Raw genomic sequence first — 11,663 nt, forward strand, 5'->3', positions numbered from 1 at the left:
CGTCCTCCCACTGCGCCCACGGGAAGGGAGAGGGGAAAAAGCAGAAGGATGTTTTAATACTGGAAACATGTTTTTTCTGTCTTGTCTGACCCAGCCTCTTCCACACTTCCTTTTCTGCTTCAGGGAACTTGATCTGAGGGCAAGCACAGATCTGGAAGCGCTGTGGGGAGGACTGGGCTTCCCCTGCCCCAGAGAATGCTCCTCTCTACAGCTGCACTGTGATGTTGGGACAACCCCTTCCCACATATTCCTGTGATTCTTGCAGTCCCCACTCTCACGTTCCTGGGCACTGCCAGCCATGGTATGTGGGTTTTTATGGCAGGGAGTCAACTGACATCACAGAGCCAGGGAAGCCTCCTGGGTCCCTGGACCTGCACCATCCTTGGGGAGGGCTGGGTGTGCTCAGTGTCCATGAGGTGAACATCTACCCTGACTCAAAGAGGTCAAAAGGAGGGGAGATACCCCCTGTCTCTCTGCCCAACACACACTCCCAAAGGCAGAGACATCTCACCTGGCCTCTGGATGTCCTCTGCATGTACCCAGGGGTCCCTGCAGGTCTGCCAGCTCTGCAGGCAGAGCTCCACAAACTCATGTCTCTGGTGACTCACAGCAGTTGCTTTAGTCTTCCTTCTGCTTTCTCCACCTCTGCTCATGGTCATCATTTCAGAATTAGAAAAATGAAACAGTGACATTTGTGAGGTTCCACTGTGCTGCCTCCTCTGCTGGCCTGTGTTGCCTCACTCTCATCCTTGTCCTCTCTCAGTGGCACGTGGCCATGGCCCTTCTGATGTGGAGCAATTACAGAACCACAGAATCACAGAATCTGTGTGTTGGAAAAGACCTCCGAGATCATGGAGTCCAACCCTTGACCCAACCCCACCTTGTCACCCAGCCCATGGCACTGATGCCACATCCAGGCTCTGCTCAAACCCCTCCAGGGACAGGGACTCCACCCCCTCCCTGGGCAGCCCATTCCAAGGGCTGAGCCCTCTCTCTGCAAACAACTTCTGCCCCATGGCCAACCTAAACCTGCCCTGGGGCAGCTCCAGGCTGTGCCCTCTTGTCCTGCTGCTGGTTCCTGGCAGCAGAGCCCGACCCCCCCCGGCTCCCCCCTCCTGGCAGGGAGTTGCAGAGAGTGAGAAGGTCTCCCCTGAGCCTCCTCCTGTCCAGGCTGAGCCCCCCCAGCTCCCTCAGCCTCTCCTCACAGCACTTGTGCTCCACACCCTTCCCCAGCCTCGTTGCCCTTCTCTGGACCTGCTCCAGCCCCTCCATGTCCTTCCTGAGCTGAGGGGCCAGAGCTGGGCACAGCACTCCAGGGGTGGCCTCCCCAGTGCCCAGCACAGGGGCAGAATCCCCTCCCTGCTCCTGCTGCCACCCTGTTCCTGAGCCAGGCCAGGATCCATTGGCCCTCTTGGCCACCTGGGCCCCCCTGGCTCATGTTCAGCTGCTGTCAGTCAGAGCCCCCAGGTCCCTTCCTGCCTGGCTGCTCTCCAGCCAATAAATTGTTATCATTGCAGTCGTGTCTCAAAAGGCATCAAAACATCTCCCTTGAAAACCTCAGATAAAGCAAGTTTTGTGGCATATAAACTTTTATGCAGTGATAACTGGACCCATCCCAAGTCAATAAACAGAATTATGTGTCAGAAAATTGTTTTGCTGCTCACTTCTCCCTGTTAAGCAAAGCTGGAAGAAAGTTAGCTCAGGAAATAGCAGGAATTTGGTTACACAGCCAGGGATTGTTTCACTTTGCACAGTATCTGGGATATGAGACAATTTGGCACTACAATGGTGCTATTGAAGTTATTATTAATAACATTATCTCATTTAACTAATTGGAGTCCTTGGCTAGAAGAATTATATTTACATACATATGTGTTTTGGCTGAATCAGATATTTGGGGCTTAGAGCCAACCCTCCTGCTCAAAACAAGACTGGCACTGGCACAGGATCAGTTTGGCCATGGCTTTGTCTGCCCAAGTCTTGACATCTTCCCCAGGAAGGGATTCAAACATCAGTCTGATGGTCTCTTGCTGTGCTGAATCACCCTCTGAGTGAAAAAGGTCATCCTAACATCCCTCACCAAGGTCCTAAAATGCAGTTGATGGCTGTGAATAGCCCCTGGCTGTATTATCTGGCACTGCCAAGGCTTTTTGACTCCGCTTTGCCAAACTAAACCAGCCCAGCTTCCTCAACCTCTCACAGGCTGTGCTGTTCAGGACCCAGAGCATCATCATAGTGCCCATAGGGGGTGGAGAGGGAGGTGCTGATCCCTTCTCCCTGCTACAGGACACTGGGAATGGTTCAAAACTGCCCCAGGGGAGGTTTAGACCTGACATTAGGAAGCATTTCTGGGGTCAAACACTGGAACAGGATTCCTGGAGAGGTGGCCAATGCCTCATGCCTGGCCATGTTTGGCAGGCTTTTGGACAATGCCCTGAATGATTTCCTTTAACATTTGGTCAGCCCTGAAGTGGTCAGGCAGTAGGACAAGATGATCCTTGTAAATACTTTCCAACTATTCTATTCTATTCTATTCTATTCTATTCTATTCTATTCTATTCTATTCTATTCTATTCTATTCTATTCTATTCTATTCTATTCTATTCTATTCTATTCTATTCTGTTCTATTCTATTCTATTCTATTCTATTCTATTCTATTCTATTCCTATTCCTATTCCTGTTCCTATTCTATTCCATTCCATTCTATTCTATTCCTATTCCTATTTTATTCTATTCCATTCTATTCCATTCCATTCCTATTCCTATTTTTTATTCTATTCTATTCTGTTTATTCTTGTCTAGTCTACTCTACTCTAGTCTAGTCTAGTCTAGTCCAGTTTCCTGAGCCAGAAATGGACATTATATTCCTGATATGGTCTCTCTCTCACCAAAAGGAGAGGCCTGACAATGCCCTTGCTCTGCTGGCCACTCTTCTCCTGACTTTCAACAAGATATAATAAAGAAAACACCTTATTTTTCATCACACTTAATTTGGGTTAAGGAGACCAGAGTCAAATCTTTACTGAAAGCTGGAGAACACCCTCCACTGATTTGGTGGATTGGGAACAAGCCCTCCTGTTTTACTGGCATTGCCACAAAGCCAACACCACCTCCAGCTGCCTGGCATGGAAAAAGCTGCAATTCCTCTTCCCTGGATTTTGGTGGTTTCCCCTCCCCGGGCCAAAGGAGCAGTGACTGTGGAGAATGTTATCCCTCCTTGCATTCCTTTCCAGCACAAGGACGTGGAAAGGAGTTTATTCCAAATTCCTTTTCCCTTTTTGGCAGCTCCCCGAAGCTGCAACACCCACGTCATTCCTCTGTGCCTCTTGGAAGGAGCTGCAGGGTAGTTTCTCTCTGTGGGGGAGGCCTTTTTGGCCGCCTCCAGACGTAGTGGAAGAGAAGAAACACTTTCCAGAGGGTGTACTCAAGCCAGCAATGGGATTTTCATCCCATGTGGTCACATGCGTGGCCTTCCAGGATTGTATTCTTTTTCACTCCATCTGCATCTTCATGCAAATCATGTCTAGAGATGGAAGCAGGTGTTTTTCCCTGGAAATGTGAATAATAGTGCAAGAATATAAAGCTTTGCCCTATTTATGGAAGTTTCCTCTCCTCCTTGGGAGTTGTTCCATCGTGACTGAAGAGCTTTAGGAGGTAAACAGGGCTGGTCTGCTCCAATAACAAAGTAAGAGAGCTGAATCCAGCCTTTCAACCAAAAGAAAAAATGAAATTGCAGTTTTTCTTGAACATTTGGTGACTTAATCAATTCTCTGACACATGTTAATGCTGGACCACACCCTCACTAGAGCCAGCCAAATCCTAGTGCTCATCAGCTTTGTGCCCAGGGCATTCCCCTCAGGATATGTGCAAAGGGTGGCTGTCACAAGGTGTCCTTCCTGGGAAGTGTTCAGAGTGACCACGGGAACATTTGTGATGCAAAAAAGCTTCTGATTCAGCTGAGACAGACCCCACCTCTCCCCTGGTGCTGAGAGATGGGGGACAAGTGTTGCTGTGAATTTGAGGCACCCGTGTGGGGGTGGCTGCAGGGGCTGGGATGCTGCCCTGAAGCACCACATCAAAGCCCCAGATGATCTCACTGGGGTGCCCAGATGGGACTTGCCTCAGTGCAAGGCTGCACCCAAGAGATCTTGGCACTCCTGGGCTCCCTTCGAGGGGCATGGATGGGGTGCCAGCTGGGAAAGAAGGGAGACAACACGAGCAGGAAAGGACAGTGTGTTCTCTTAGTTGTACAATCATAGAATAGCTTGGGTGGAAAGGACCTTAAAGATCATCTTGTTCTACTCCCTGCCTTGGGCAGGGACACCTCCCACTAGCCCAGGTTGCTCCAAGCCCTCTCCAACCTGGCCTTGGACACTTCCAGGGATCCAGGGGCAGCCACAGCTTCTCTGGGCAACCTGGGCCAGGGCCTCACCAACCTCACAGGGAACAATTTCTTCCATATATCTGCTCTAAACCTTCTATCTGTCAATGGGAAGCCATTCCCCCTTGTCCTGTCACTCCTGGCCATTGGAAACAGTCTCTCTCCATCTTTCCTGTAGCTCCTTCAGGCCCTGGAAGGCCACAGTCAGGTCACCCCAAAGCTTCCCTTCTCCAGGCTGAACAATCCCAGCTCTCCCAGCCTTTCCTCCCAGCAGAGCTGCTCCAGCCCTCTGATCCTCTTGGTGCCTCCCCTGGACTCTCTCCAGCAGCTCCATGTCCTCTCTGTGCTGTTCCCAGGGCTGGAGCAGCTCTGCAGGGGGGTCTCACCTGAGCAGAGCAGTTCCCACACAACCCCTATGGGCACAGTGGGGACCCTGTGTGGCTCTGGGTGCAGACCTGGGCTCAGGAGGGTGTCCCCAGCTCCACTTTCTGCAGCCCACCCTGGAGGAGCCTTCGTGCTGCTGCAGGGGAGCAGATCTGCTGGAACTGGCCCAGGGGGAAGCACCAAAAGGAAAAGCAACCCCCCAACCCACCTGTGCAGCACCTGACGGGTGTGGAGGAGGCCCAAGCCCGACCTCAGAGCCACATCTTCACAGCTTCACACTGAGTCACTTCCAGGCTTCTCTGGAAGAAGGGCTGGAAGGCCAGATGAGAAGTGGTTGGTGATTAGAAGTCGAGGCATTCACTGGGTTCTGGTCCAGCTCTGGTAACCTCAGAGAACATGTGAAATGGCGGAAAATGACAAATATGGACTAAGCTCCATAAAAAAGAACACCACAGCAACATAGACACCACTGTACCAGTGGGTTCACCTCAAACCCCCTGTTGATTGCACCAGGCTCGGAGCAGATTTATCACGGAACAGCTCGAAATTCTATTTTTATCACATCTTTCCTCTAAATGAACAGATAAATAAATAAATAAATAAATAAAGGGCCTGCAGAGGAAAATAATGCAACAATTGTTTCTGACCACTGAAATAAAGACGTAGGAGACAACTCTGGAAATGTGCTCATGCAAATTGTGGGAAAAGTACTGTTTGTATTGTGCAAAAATGCTCTTTTCTCATAGGAACTGCCTCATGCTATAACAGCCATAGCTTTGATTTTTTTCCCTGCTAAACTGAGATGATAGTTGGAATTTCTGTGGGCCATGTTCAGTTTGTTTTCCACTTTTCACTTTGTTTTCTTCCAGTACAGAATGAAAAGCTGAGAACTGTTTTCTGAATATAATTCCTTAATTTGTCTGAGATTTAACCTCAGAAGATCCAAGATGCTTCTTTTTAATTTTGATTCAACCAGAGAATAAATGTATTAGATCATTTTGAAATGAAAGTTGAAACAGGACAATCAAATATAATTGAAATCAAACCTAAGGATGATTATTCTTGACAAAGGCAGCATCATCCCTCCAAGTGTCTTTGCACTACCACTGCAGAGATTAATCTAAACAACATTGATTTTCCAGCTGAAAATATTATTAGCATTTAAGAATGCCTGTTATTGATTAAATCCTCTTAATAATAACAAAATAATAATAGTGATATTAGTAATAATACTGATAACACTACTAATAGTAACAACAAATTCTGATGAAATCCTCAAACGCTTCACAAAGGTTGGACTTGATGACCTTGGAGGGCTTTTCCAACCTGAATGATCCTGTGATTCTCTGAAATAAGAAGCCCAATATCATAGCCTGTGTTTTCCTGTTGTAAATTTGCATTTTCTGTCCTAGCTGTAGGCTCTCGAAGAAGCCTGTGATCATCTTCCAGGCACACATTCCAGGAGTTCTTGCCTCGTGCTGCTTGCATTCTCCATACCTTTAGTAATCCTCCCTGGGTTTTCCTGGATCCCCTTCAGCTGGCCGTGCTGCTGCAGAGACCCCAGAGACAAACACACATTCCCACTGAAAGAGGGGAAATTCGGGTTAGATCTGAGGAAGGAATTCCTCCCTCGGAGGGTGGTGAGGGACTGGCATGGAATTCCCAGAGAAGCCTCATCCCTGGAAGTGTCCAAGGCCAGGTTGGTCTAGTGGAAGGTGTCCCTGCCTGTGGCAGGGGGTTGGAATGAGATGAGCTTTAAGATCCCTTCCGACCCAAACCATTCTGGGATTCTATGACAGCTCTTTATCCTGTTAGTTCAGACTGACTTTTCCAGGGGAGCACAGTAAAAACCCCTTGGGACCAATTGCTCCAGAGCCTTGAAACACACAGAGCTCTTTAGGCATGTCTGAAAATCTTTTCCAAAGGTGGTGGAAAATCTTTTCCAAAGGTGGTGGTCCCCTAAACTGGTGGGGTTGGCTCAAAGGTTGCACTTGAGGTCTTTTCCAGCCCGGTTGATTCTGTGATTCCATGAACGACCATGTCCCGGTGTGGGGGTGAATTTTACACCCCAAGGGCCCAAACCAGCTGGGACCATGATCATCCCAGGGTGGGAGGGTTGCCCTCAGCTTCCAGACTTGCTGCCTGGCCATCCCCTGGCACTCTGAGCTCGTGGCACGTCACCCCACGCTGTGCATGCCAGGGATTGTGCAAGTGCTGCTGGTGATTTCCAGGAGCAGGATGACTTCCCTGCCAGCACAGCAGCCACCACAATGACAACTCTTGACCTTGCTGGATTTGCTGGGAGCCAAGTTTGATCCATGAATGAGGAATGGAATGGGTTGCTTGGTGTCCACAAGGAGCCCTTTGTGTTCTGCGGTGTTGAGACATGCAGTGGGTAAAAGCAAAGCAGAGGTGCTGCAGCCTCTTGGATCATGCCTGTGATCAATTTGAAAGGAAAATAGAAGAAGAATCCAGACTTAGATATGATTTCTCCCTGACTTAGTACCTTTTTCACTTCCAAAGGTCTGTGATTTCCATTAAAGACCATAATTACTCTCCTTGTCCTGGCACCACGTGACCCCAAATGCCCTTTCTTTGCTCATTCTGAACACCAGTTCCAGATGATTCACCAAGGGATATTTTCCCCTTGAATGCCCAGGTAGCACCTTCAAAACCCAGAGGGCTGAGACATCTCACCAGGAATTTGGGATTGAGGGCTGAAGGCTGGGAGAAGAATATTCGTTGGTGTAAAAGTCTGTTACTGGAATGACCCAAAGGACCAGGAGGGAGGGAGGAGCAGGGAAGGGAGGAATTTGAGAAGGTGAGGGAAATGGTGTCTCAAAAACCTGATGGAAAGTCCAACTGAAAAACAAAATAAAGGAATCTGCTAAGCCCAGGCAGGGAAGCAGGAATAGCTTTGTGATCTGAGCTCCTCCTTTTCCTCCCATCAGGTGGAGGAGGCTCAGTGGAGCAGGATAAAGGAAGCACAAGGGCATCTTGATCCAACATTTACTCGAAATGAAATGCACACAGATGATTTCTTTCTCTTTATTTATGAAATGAAATGCACACAGATGATTTCTTTCTCTCTATTTATGAAGCTTGTTCTGCTGAAAGCTGTAGAAGTCACTACAATGACCCTCCTGTGGTCTTCTGCAGCTTCATTATCTTAGGAGCATTGCTTTTCCAAGAAAATAAAATCATTCAGGATGTTTCACCCCACTTGCTACACGTCACCCTTTCAGATAACAGGTGAGGTTTCTGGGAATGGCGTGGCAGCCTGGGCAGTCCTTCTGCAGATGGGAGAGTTTTATCACACATTGCAGATAGATATTAAAGCTTTCCACAATAACTCACCTTCCAGCCATAAAAGAGGAGATTTTAATCAATAATAATTACAAATAAATGGGCATTAGTCCTTCAGCTGCACCCAATCCCATCTTGTACCTGACAAAGAGATAAGAACACAGGGCAAGATTATTCTGCAGATTTAGGAGTCATATTAATCTTGTTTGCTCCACCTATGCCAGGACAAGGGAGGGAGAGTGGGTGTGATTTGTATCTGTTCTCTTGTTGTTCAGTCTTACACCACAAATCTTTCCCAAGTACTTCAAAATGACCTCCCAAAACTGTTGCTCAGCTTCTCCTGGTATTCCTGAAAGCCCTGGCCCACATTCTTCAACTTGGTAGTGGAGAAACACATAAATGGGAATTAATCCTTTAGATACAGCCAATCCCACCCTGTACCTGACAGATGAGAACACCTCAGGATTATTCTGCAGATTTAGAAGTCATGTTATTCTTGATTGATCCACCTATGGCAGGATAAGGGGAGGAGAGAGGGTATAATTTGGGCCAATTCTCTTGTTGCTTAGTAAGTCTTACGCCCCAAATCCATCCCAAAATGACCTCCCAAAACTGTTGCTCAGCTTCTCCTGGTATTCCTGAAAGCCCTGGCCCACATTCTTCAACTTGGTAGTGGAAACACTTATAAATAAACATTAGTCCTTCAGCTACAGCCAGTCCCACCTTGTACCTGACAAAGAGATGAGAACATCTCAAGATTATTCTGCAGATTTAATATTCTTTTTTGATCCACCTCTGGCAGGATAAGGGGAGGAGAGAGGGTGTGATTTAGGCCAGTTCTCTTGTTGTTTATTAAGTCTTACACCCTAAATCCTTCCCAAGTACTTCAAACTGACCTCCCAAAACTGTTGCTCAGATTCTCCTGGTATTCTTGAAAGCCCTGGTCCACATTCTTCAGCTTGGTAGTGGAGAAACACAAAAATGGGAATTAATCCTTTAGATACAGCCAATCCCACCTTGTACCTGACAGATGAGAACACCTCAGGATTATTCTGCAGATTTAGAAATCATGTTATTCTTAGATAAGGGGAGGAGAGAGGGTGTGATTTGTGTCTGTTTTCTCATTGTTTAGTAAGTCTTACACCCCAAATCCTTCAAACTGACCCCCTAAAACTGTTGCTCAGGCATTTCTAAAAGTCCTGAAATCAACTTGGTAGTGGTGAGACTTAAAGATAGAAAAGAAATGGATGAGGAAAAGAGGTTAAACCCCTCTGCCTGCATTTAGCTTCATTTCCCATGGCAGGATTACAGCCCATTCTCAGCCCACCTGCACTCCCCTCCAGCCTTCCCTGTCCCCTTCCCACTTGCAGAGCTGGGTGTGCCAGGACCCCCTGCACAACTGAACAGAAAATACATGTCCCTGAGAATTACTCTGTGCCTGGAGGAGCAGGACATGGGGCTGGAGTGCCTTGTGTGAGGCCTCATCACTGCTGCCAAAATCCTCTCAAGTGTTGGTGTGTGAGCCCCAGGACAGTTGTGTGCAGCAAGGGGGAATCAGATGAGGAACATAAAATATTTCTATCCTGTTTCTTCTCTCACACCCCAGGTTATTTTGTCTAAAAGAATTATTATTTCCCCCAGCCAACAGCCTCACCTTGCTTCTATTTTTATATTACCAAGGGCATAAATTTATTTGATGAGTGTAAAACCCCAAATGACTTGCATTAAACAATTGAGTGGGGGAGAGTATCAGGGAACAGCCTTTCTTTACAAGAGATCTTGACAAGAGATCTCTCTTTACAAGGGACAAGTCAGCCATGGCATATCCACCCCTCACTGTCACATCTCCTACGTTCTCTACACTTAAAAGATTCATAAATCAAACAATTCTTCCTATTGTCAATGGTAATGTGCTAATTTACAGGGTTCACATCCCACCAGGGGATGTAACAGAGCTTTCCAGAGGCAGAACATTTTGTCAAGCATTGTGTCCTGACATCAAGTGTAAGTAACAATTAGTTTAGATGACAGTACAAAAACAAGCTGATGTTTAACCTGGGAAATGAGATGCACTTACAGGTGGGAGCTACAGGACTGGGTATAATTTTGGGGTAAGGCACAGACTGTGCCATTAAGCTGAGCATCTGTTCCTCAGCGTTTTCCCAGTGTAGCACCTTTAACATCAACTCCTGTCCTTTTATTTTGCCATAACACAGAGGCTGCGAGTGGGGAAAAAATAACAAGCTGTTGATGAATTTTGTTTCTTAAATAATTCTTTCATCCAAGTTTAAAGAAAAAGGAAAAGGATGAGGAAAAAGAAAAGGAAAAAAGGAAAAAAAAAGAAAAAAGGGGAAGGGAAAGGGGAAGGGGAAGGGGAAGGGGAAGGGGAAGGGAAAGGGAAAGGGAAAGGGAAAGGGAAAGGGAAAGGGAAAGGAAAAGGAAAAGGAAAAGGAAAAGGAAAAGGAAAAGGAAAAGGAAAAGGAAAAGGAAAAGGAAGAAAGGGAGAGAGAAAAAAGAAAAGAAAAAGTAACTTTTACTGCTTGGTTTCTGTATAGTTTAACCTATAACTTCTTCTGCCAGAGTTCAGCACCGCAAAAGTAATGAGCTTTAATTAGCTGCAATCAGTGTCAAAAAGTCACTTGGAGTGAGGCATAGTCACATCCTGTGTTGAGAGATAGTGATCCTCCCGAGAGCCAGCGCTGAACCCCAGCAGTCCCATTAGTTCACCCACCGGAAATTTGGGTTCCAGCGCTCACTGCAAATTGTTTTCGCTCTTCCCCAGAGGTCACTGACTCACTGGCTTTGCCCAAACAACAGGACTGGGAAGTGAGAGCTGTTACAGCATTTTTCCAGGCTCATGGACACACTGGAGCACGTGATGGCTCTATCCCCACGTGTTCGTGCCCACGCTGGCAGGGGGTGGTCCCTGCCCTGGCTCTGGCCTGCAGTGTGGTCACAGGCTGAGGGCTCCCCAAAAACAGGGAATGGTGTGTAATGCTCAGGGCTGGCTCCCCATCCCACGGTTGAGAGGCTGCCAAGAGACCCCAGGGGAAGAGGTGAGGGATCCAGACCTGTTGAAAAGTTTCAGGAACTGACTAATTAACTCCCTTGGTACCGCAGAAAGGCCCAATTAAGAAGCATCAAACAAACTTCTGACCTCAGCCTTCCAGAGACTCCCACCCAGACCTGCACCCGAGGCCGGGCTGTTCCAACAAGTCTCCTTCCTCCCCCACTCAGGATGTCACTGAGCCCGTGGAGCTGACACAGCAGAACTGCCTCTCAGGGATTGCCTCACCAACCACACCCCAGCAGCGCTTGCTTGGGCTGAGACAACTCCTCTCAGCCCTCTTCCACCGTCCCAAACAGGCACCAAACTGCAACTCCGTCCCCATTGCACCACCACTTCCATCACCAAAACATGGGCAGTATCGGAACACGCTTCATCCTGCTGCAAGTTACTTGGAAGTGACCATCCCACTCTCCTTCCTCAGGCTCCCCAAACCCAGAACCGGTTACAAACCTCCACCAGGTCCTTCCACCACAAGATTTGGTCATCATTTCTTTCTCAAATCCACTCTTCTCAGAGTGTTC

The sequence above is a fragment of the Pseudopipra pipra genome, chromosome 20 (genome assembly GCF_036250125.1).
Source record: "Pseudopipra pipra isolate bDixPip1 chromosome 20, bDixPip1.hap1, whole genome shotgun sequence".
In the NCBI taxonomy this organism is placed as follows: domain Eukaryota; kingdom Metazoa; phylum Chordata; class Aves; order Passeriformes; family Pipridae; genus Pseudopipra; species Pseudopipra pipra.